General features: G+C 25.9%; 1 pseudogene; it reads left to right on the top strand.

Moving 5' to 3' along the window:
- The first annotated feature begins 8,316 nt into the window (after window positions 1-8,316).
- LOC132947600 (uncharacterized) lies at window positions 8,317-8,837 on the top strand (annotated as a pseudogene).
- Window positions 8,838-9,655: the final 818 nt, after the last annotated feature.

Below are 9,655 nucleotides of genomic sequence, written 5' to 3'. Positions count from 1 at the left end.
AGTAATTTAATTTTAATCAATGTTCTATGATGAGTATTGTTTAAAATATTGTTTTTCAATAAAATAAATTATAAATTGTCAATAATTCATGTATATTTATTACTGTGCATCTAAATTAAAAATGTTTAGCTAAAGTAACAATAAATACCTACCTGAAACTAATGCATATTGTTTCAGATTATGTGGGAAAAATTAAACATTACCGTCAACAGGGTAATTTGACAAACACTTAACATTTACTATTTTTTTTAAATAGGTGCTGTTTATGAATACTTAAACACCAATGTTATGCTCAATTATATCTTCATACAGACATAATGATAGAATACAATTAATAGTTAAGACTGAAGGTTATTTTTAATTTTTAAAGTGTTAAAACATCAAAAAAAAATTTAATTTAAAATTCGTTAAATTGGCTAGTCCATGGGTAAGCTGATATTTATATTGGGGTAAGTTGACATAATAACGATACGCCTAGGTATAATAAGTTTAGATACACGTAATTAATACAAAATATGTTGTGTTAACTTTTAATACATTTTAATAACTTTTAAAAAACAAATTGTACTTGGTATAATGAAATATTGAACATTGCCTACCAATATGATAGAGTTGCACACCCAAAAAGAGTTGAACAATCATATATTTTTTAAAGAGTAGCGATAATTACGGGCAACGATGTGCATGGGAACATCTAGTATTACATATTTAGCTAGTCTCGATTTCGTTTTTTGTAATTAAAATTGTAATAAAACATATTGTATCAAAATAATTTGAAACTTGATAAATTAAATGTTACTAACTTCACTATATTAGTCTTATTAAATTATTGAGTATTTTGATATTGTTAATTCGTCATCTTACCCAAACTCGTCAACTTACCCTGAGTTCCCCCAATTATTAAACTGGTTACAATTCATACATCTGACACATTATATAATATTTTGTAATTAATTAAAATACGCACTGAGTACCAATAATTTGTTCTATAATAATATTAAATCTAAAAAAAAATTAATGCAAGTCTAACTGATTTTTATTTACCAGGTGAATTTCCGACTGAATTTTGTATTAGGTATCCTCAGTTACCACATAACTGAAAAATACACGAACGATGTTTATTTTTTATTATAAACTTGTCATGACGTGAATTAAGATGGTTAAATATAAGAAAAATCCTAAATTATTCTATAAAACGGTTTTATATTGTTATGATTTTTATAATAAAATATAATTATTTAAAATAATAATTCTTATTAGATAATATACAAATAACATCGTTTTATTTGATAAAGCATATTAATTTTTTGATAATATTATATTATGTATTAATAAAGTCTCACTAACTTTATAAAATATTATTTTTTTTTGTTAATACCTGCACATGTAATTAATGTATTTTGTATAACTTTAAATTTCACAATTTATAAATAAATAAAATTACATTATATACTTATCAGTTATTTTTTTGTGGACACAGTAATAAGTTAGGGAACTTGGAAAAAAAATTGAAGCATAAAAACAATATTATTAGTCTAAAGATATATTATCCATGCCAAAGCAACTTCTTAGAAGACCTCTTTATTTACACAGAATCAACCCAACACACACATTAGTATAGCACTTCCACCTATAATAAATAATTATTTAAAGATTGTGCATTAAAAAACTTAAATTTAAAAAAAATTTGGAATAAGTGCGTACCGCTCTGCTGTACAGTAGTTGTCGAGTATGTTATTGTAATAGTTTGGTCTGACTGTAACAAATAAGTGGATGTTGCTCTGCTGTACAATAGGTTACAAGAAAGTCACTATAGAATGGATGGTATTAAATTTTAATTCAATGATATAATAATATCATTATATACGAAAAACGATTCTGAGCAGTGATGGTTTGTCAATTGTCAGTGTGGATATTTTATATTATATTTATATTGTTATTAATTATTATTAAAACGGTAGCCGGTAAGTTGAATTAATATTAAAAAATTACAACAAAATAACTAAAATCGTTATCCTTGGTTATTTAATATGTAATTTCCTCAAAATTTGAACATAAAATAACTATAGTTTTATATTTTTGAGATTTTTTATTACAGAATAATCTACTTGTTGTAAGTTTTCAATCCTTAGCTATAAAAGTTGAACATTTAATACATTTTTTACTACAAAATCATTTTAAAATTTAAAATTTGATAAATCTTGTTAAAAATCAAACTTTAAATGCTCATCAAAAAAAATATTGTGCCTATGTATTTTTACACTGCTATTTGAGCAATATATCAGGAGCTTTGTAATACATTTTAACGCTTTTTGGCCCAACAAATAAAATTTTGTTGAAATTTAAATAAAAAAAATTTTAATTTTAAATTGCTCGTAAATAACTCAAAATAGGTCAAAATATTTTGAAAATTTTATCAAGTATAGGAATTCATAAAATAAACATATGATCTAAATTTCAAAAATCTACAGCAGTTCGGTTTTGAATTACAATGAAATAAGAAAACCGCTACATGAAATGTAGAGTGAATATCAAATGTTGTAAAAAATATGAATTTCAAACGCTCATAAAAACTTAATTTGATTTGCTTGTAGTCATTTTTTTGTTTGATAATGGTAGGAATTCTAATGAGGAATCTTATATTATATTTTAAAATCTTAGACTTAAAAAGAAAATGCACATTTTCGTGATATTTACGCCTTTGTCAAAATTTAAACTTTAAATGCTTATAAAAAAAAATCGTGACTATGGATTTTTAATATTTTACAAATGCTATTGTAACAATCTATTAAGAGTCTTGTATTGTATTAAATTTCCAAGTTTTTTTACCCAACAAATACAACTTTATTGACATTAATAGAAAAGAAAAACTAAAAAAATTGGAAACTGAAAATGTCCGTAAACAGTTCAAAACAACTAAATATTTTTTGAAAATGTTATCGTGTATAGACAATGCTAATATAAACAACCAGTGAAAATCGCATGTATCTACGGTCATTTGTTTTAGAGTTATACCAAAAACCAAAATCGATTTTGCGTAAAAATTCCCGTTTACCTTAATTGTTCAATTGTTCTTTTCTTTTTCCCGGCTCTTTCGAAAAGATAAAAAATCTAAGCATTTTTACTGTCCTAAAAGGTGATAACAGATACAAAAAAAAATTTGTAAAATTAAAAAAAAACACACACATCATTGTAAAATCAATACATTCATCGCTCCACTCAGAATCTAAAATGAGAATTTTTACGCAAAGCCAATTTTCAACAAAATCGATTAATAATGAAATAATAACCGTGGATTCATAAATTGTCTTACCGAATATTGGCAAAAGATTTTGAATTATTGATAGCTAGGTATATAAGCAATTTTTTTTAATTACTGTGGGTAAAAAATTTTTTGGTACGGCAATAAACTTGAAAATGTAATAGGTATAGTTTCGCAAAATTTGTTAATAGTGAAATAAAAAAAAAGTTGAGTGGAAGTCCAACATCATTTTTTACGACTGTCTAAAGTTCGAATTTTGACAAAATTCATTAGTCTCGAAAATTTGCAAATTACTTTTCAGCTAGAAATTAATAAAACATTTTAAAAAATAAGTGTTAAAAAGAAAATGACGAAAAATTGTAAATTATATTGCAGTTAAAAATGTATAAAATGATAATTTTTTTAGTTAAAGATTGAAAAATTAAAACAAAGTTATTCATAAGTAGTCGATATTGTAAATTTTTAACCCAAATCTCTAAAAATATATTCACACAGTTTTTTTTAAAAACATTTTAAGTTCAAATTTGAACAAAATTAGATATTTACCTAAACGAAAAATAACGTTTTTAGTTATTTTTTTGTAATTTAAAAATATTATTCGTGGGTACATAAAACTTTTAAAGTATAACAAATTAAATGTTTTCGACAAAGTAAATTTAGCATACTGTCACCTGTCAGTATAAATTACTTTAATAGCAATATTATAAAATATACTTATAGACTATAGTAATACTTATAGGCAGACCATCTTCGTTCAGTTTTGGTTTTCGTGTACAATGATTTTATATCATTAAATTGAAATTTAACACTTCCATTAAAATAACCCATTTGACATCTAATGAACAGCAGAATGGTACCCACTGTATTGTCACCCTATTTTTACAATATTACTTCTTTAATTCTATAGTATATTATGTACATATGTATGCTAAAAATTAATACCCATTACCCAATACCCACCCACTCACCCACCCAAAATTTGGAGGAGCAGTTGCTCCTCTAGACCCCCTTTACCACGCCACTGTATATAGGTACACATCAATAAGTCATCTACATAATATAGGCATACACATATATTACTTACATAGTAAGCACACACTTGTATACCTATATCCTTACATATTTGATATTCTTATATATTTAAACAGTATTCATGCGTGCATACATACATACATACATACATACATACATACATACATACATACATACATACATACATACATACATACATACATACATACATACATACATACATACATACATATAGACTCGATTATTTCAAATAATAATTCACATAAAATATTTTCGGTATGTAATTTATTCAATACCTGGATTCTTTAAGATATATTAATTATTATATATTTACAGTAGATAGGTACATGAAATATATCACAACGTCGTCGTGCGCACTGATACAACGATATCCAATATACAACAATTAAGTACAATATAGTACCTGATCATATTATATTATTATAATTTACTCTTTTTTTCGTTAAATACGTAGGTAGAATTTATGCTGAAACCTAAAAATATACTCAACATTGTGAATATACATTAAAATGTACTGATTTTGATAAAAAAAAAAAACATAGCTGTCTGTGTGTAAATACAGAAATCTTGCTAAAATAAGTAAAAATATCATAATTTCATTAAATATATGTAATATTATAAAAAATATCATACCCATGTCTAATTACCATCAAAGGCATATATATAGTTTAGTTATTAAATGTATCTAAATGCATGAACATCACTATAACGAGTCATTATTACAAGCCTCAACATCCGAAACATATCGTTGCAATATAATATAATAGTTAATACATACATACATACACACACATACACACGTACATACATTTGCATACATATTTACTTAAACAGCATTCATGCATACATATAGACTCGATTGATTATTTCAAATATTATAAAAACATATATTAATTATTATATATTTACAGTAGATACATGAAATATATCACAACGTCGCTGTGCACACTAATACAACAATTAAATGCAATATAATACCTACAAAATCATATTTAAATTCCATGGTTTCGATAATAAAAAACATAATATTATATAGTTATTTTCATCCCATATTAACAAAAACAAAATAAAATGTACCTACGTCAAGCTGTGATAATCTTTCACTTATGAATAGAAAATTCTTATCATATAGAAAACCATATAAAATTTCAATTATTTTTAACGCATATCTTACACAGATGGCCCAGCATTTATTTTATACAATATAATAGAAATTTATTATTTATACAGTTATACCTATACTACATAGATACTTATCCCGGATACTTTTCATGTATTATTATTCTATATGCATACTTTGTAAAATAATCATGAAATCGCTTGTATATTACTATCACAAGCTTGGAAATATATTTATTTTTTTTTAGTGAAAATTGATAAAAATATCTTAATTTCTGCCAAATCATTATATTAGGTATATTAATGTCAATAAAATCTTATACAAATATAGTTACTATGTCAAGGACATGTCTAAAATATCGAAAATCTTAATAATTACATATAACTATAGTCTGCAAATCATTCCATCAATCATATCGCATTAGATATATATATCAAGTTTTATGACACATACATTATATTATGTTAAGACATGTAAACATTTCATAAGTTCAATAAAAACGTGTTCAATTATCATAATCTCACTGTAAAAATAGGTATATATATAACTAATACATTACCTCTAAAAACCGGTATTTTCATAGATACTTTTGCTAAAAGTTATTATTTTTAATTAAACATCATAAAAACTGTATTCATAGAGCCTCACTCGTCAGCTATATAATATAATATACCTATACGCTCATTACAATCTTCACTGATTTACATCATTATACCTGTCTCGAAATACACAAATCTATAACACGTCGGTCAAGACCACTATAGTCTTATGATTATCCATCAATGTAACATAGAAATCATATATTTGTCTCCAATTATCGTTAAATACATTAGGGTATTTATGCTGAAACCATACCCGTTCACCTATTTACTTCACACATAATGTACAATACATGTATATTACCATCACAAGTTAGGATATATCTTGCCATCTCTAGTAGATATTAAATAATTAGTCATAGTTTGGTTTTATATAGGTATAATATATATATTCATAATATTATATTTCTATATTCAATCGTAAATATCAACATACTGATCATAAATATAAATATATTTATACTCCAACACATATACAAACACACTATTCAGATCTTGATAAAACTATCTGAATAAGACGATACGTAAACATTAAAAATCTCGCAAAAATGTATAATTTCAACAGTCTACAATGCTGATATAAATATAGCATATCAACGGGAATATCGTATACGTATGTGATACATTGGCTCAACCCGTGGGTTGAGCAGAAGGTGTACATGGGTTGAGCAGCGGGTATAGGGATGAGCCTGCAGGTTGACGTGCCAGAAATCTCTTTTTTATCCTACTAGTCTTCATTAAAGTTACGGCATTACGATGTTACCGACTGTTACTCTCAATGTATAGTACAGTACATAACACATACCCGTGTCGGCTTAACATGTTTGGATTTAAAGGCAAATTGACTTAATTTTAGTCCAAAAATGTATTTAGATGAAAATGGAATCTAACCTTTTTGTGGTTGAAAATGGACAATGGAGGAAAACGGTACCTATCTCATTTCTGGAAGAAGATAAAGCTACACGATAATTTTATAAATTGATGGTAACCAGGGCTCGTATTTTATAGCATTAAAAATAACTGGAATATACGCTATAATTTGACCAAAAAAATTTTTAAATAAGCTCTGTATATGCACTAAAGACATGAAAAATAGCAAAAATGAAAATGTATTCTGTTCACAATTTTCAAAAAAAAAAAAAATAATGAATCTTATAGATTCAAATAAAATATAATTAAAATAAATTACAAACTTTTTTTTTTCTTGCTATATAATTTTAGGTATATAATACTAGTTTTATGAAAATACAAAATAAAACGTTATAATACGCAAATTAGCAAAAAAATAGTACTAAAAACCTAAAATACTTCAAATGTGGTTAGGTATACCCTCTACTAATAAAAATTAAAAGTACAGTTCTACGATAGCCACTTCAAAAATTGAACGTCAAGTGTTAAGAGAAAATTGTAAAAGGAAAGCAGTGGAATCAGTTTTGACTAGACCAGTCAAAAATATTCGTACGTAACTCATGAAAGGCATTGACACTTCTGTCCTTCAACATAAAGATTTAAAATCTGTGCAAAAAGCAATTTATAGCGAAAAAAGAAAAATATATCCTGCTTTACCCAAGAATCTTATTGAGGCTGTTACTGAACTTCGAAATATGAAGACTAATGATGTTTTTAAATACAGAGATCAAAAATTCATTTATGTACACGACGAAAAGAATTTAATTTGCATTACGACTAAAGATAATCTAAATTTTATGGTGAATTGCACAACTTTTTTGGCTGACCAAACTTTTGATTTTGCACCAAATCATTTTTTACAAATGTATACTATACACCGTTATCAAAATAGATATTATATTCACTAGTTTTCTTTTTCTTGGAAAATAAATCAAAATCTACTTACATCGACATGTGGAATTATTTAAAGGATTTGTGGCTAATAACTACGTCTAAAGTTTTAGAAATTAAATATCTACATTTAGATTTTGAAATCGGTGCACATGAAACTGTACGTTTTACGGTGTTACGATAAATGGTTGCCGTTTTCATTTAACTCAAGCTTGGTGGCGTATAGTAAGATTTATTTACTATTTTAGATTCTAAGCGCAGCGATGAATGTATTAATTTTACAATGTGTGTTTTTTTTTAAATTTTTTTTTTTAAATTATCCTCGAAATTTTAGTGAAAAAATATTAAAGTTAGAATTTTAACAAATTATAAATTAAGGGTTGAACGTTTTTTTTTTAATAACGTGTTTTTAGATTAATGAAGACAAAATTTTAAAGAATGCTTACAAAGACAAGAATAGTGATTTTGGTAATTGGCTGAAAATGTTTTTCGTACTCCCATTTCTGCAACATACAGAAGTAGAAGATGGTCTTATACAGCTAATGGCGTTATGTCCAAATGAATTATATATGGTCATAGATTTACTGATTATATTTTAAAAACATATGTTGAACCAGATTGTTTATTTTCTCCAGTTTTATGGGAAAAAGAACCATCTCAACATCCTAGGTAAATTTGTACAACAAATATTGAACATTTCAGAAAATATATTATGCATAATTTTCATTTTAAGGACTACTAATGCCGCAGAAAGTTTTCATCGGACTTTTAACAGACAGTTTTATTGCACACGTCCACCTATATACGCTGTCATACATACTTTACTTGAAACCCAGGAAGAAACGTCTTTAAAACTCAATACCATTCAACATGGTACTGTTCAAAAGGCTTTGAAAGCAGAAGAAGAAAAATTTCAAAAACAATACAGTCATATAGTAACTACTGTCAAAATAAATCTTCTGAAGGATTAATAAAATATTTAATGCATCTAGGAAATCTATAAAGGGGAATTAAATTGTAAATTATTTTTAAATTTTTGTATTATTGATAGGTACCTATGTGTATTGACATGAAATTTTGCTTATGTTTTTAAATTTCTAAGCTTTTGTATTATAGGTAGTTTTATATGTATATTGACATGACATTTTTAAAATTTATAATTTTTATTATTTTATTCAATGTTTTATTTCATTTTTATTTTGACTTGAATATAGTTCGGCAACGTTGCACTTAATTTCGTTCTCAATAATACCTACTGTTTTTTGGGGTCTGCGGTTATTTCATTGTTCCATTTCGAGTGATCTCAATCGTACGCTTAAAAAGGTCGAACGTTCTCAATCGTATTGCAGCCGAATTTTTATTCCGGGCAACAGAAAAGTTAAGATAAATCTAGAACATCATACACCGAATATTAAATAAGGCATTGAACAAAGGTTTAGTCATATACAGTTTGTACATTTAATGGGTAACGAAGTGCACGGGATCAGCTAGTATCCTATAATATAGTATTTCTTTATTCAAATTAAATAAATCTATAATAATCATATAATTTGATAAATGTATAGTGTAATATACTTAGGCTAGAAAATTTCCCGTTATTTCTGTTACACTATGTATACGCATATGTTTTCTATTATACTGTGTTCCGCCGTTTGTGTAAAATATTTATTAAAAGCAAGGAGCATAGGTAGAACTACAGATGAAGGCAATCTGGTCAATAAAACCTCTAGTTTTGTCTATAGTATCGTGTGTTATTTAAACAATAAAATAATAATAAATATCTAGTCAGGGATTGGTCACAATATTCCTTACCTCTTGTTT

Source organism: Metopolophium dirhodum, chromosome 6 (assembly GCF_019925205.1).
Source record: "Metopolophium dirhodum isolate CAU chromosome 6, ASM1992520v1, whole genome shotgun sequence".
Classification (NCBI taxonomy): Eukaryota; Metazoa; Arthropoda; class Insecta; order Hemiptera; family Aphididae; genus Metopolophium; species Metopolophium dirhodum.
The sequence above is the reverse complement of the archived record's forward strand: the minus strand, read 5'-3'. Positions and strand labels throughout refer to the sequence as shown.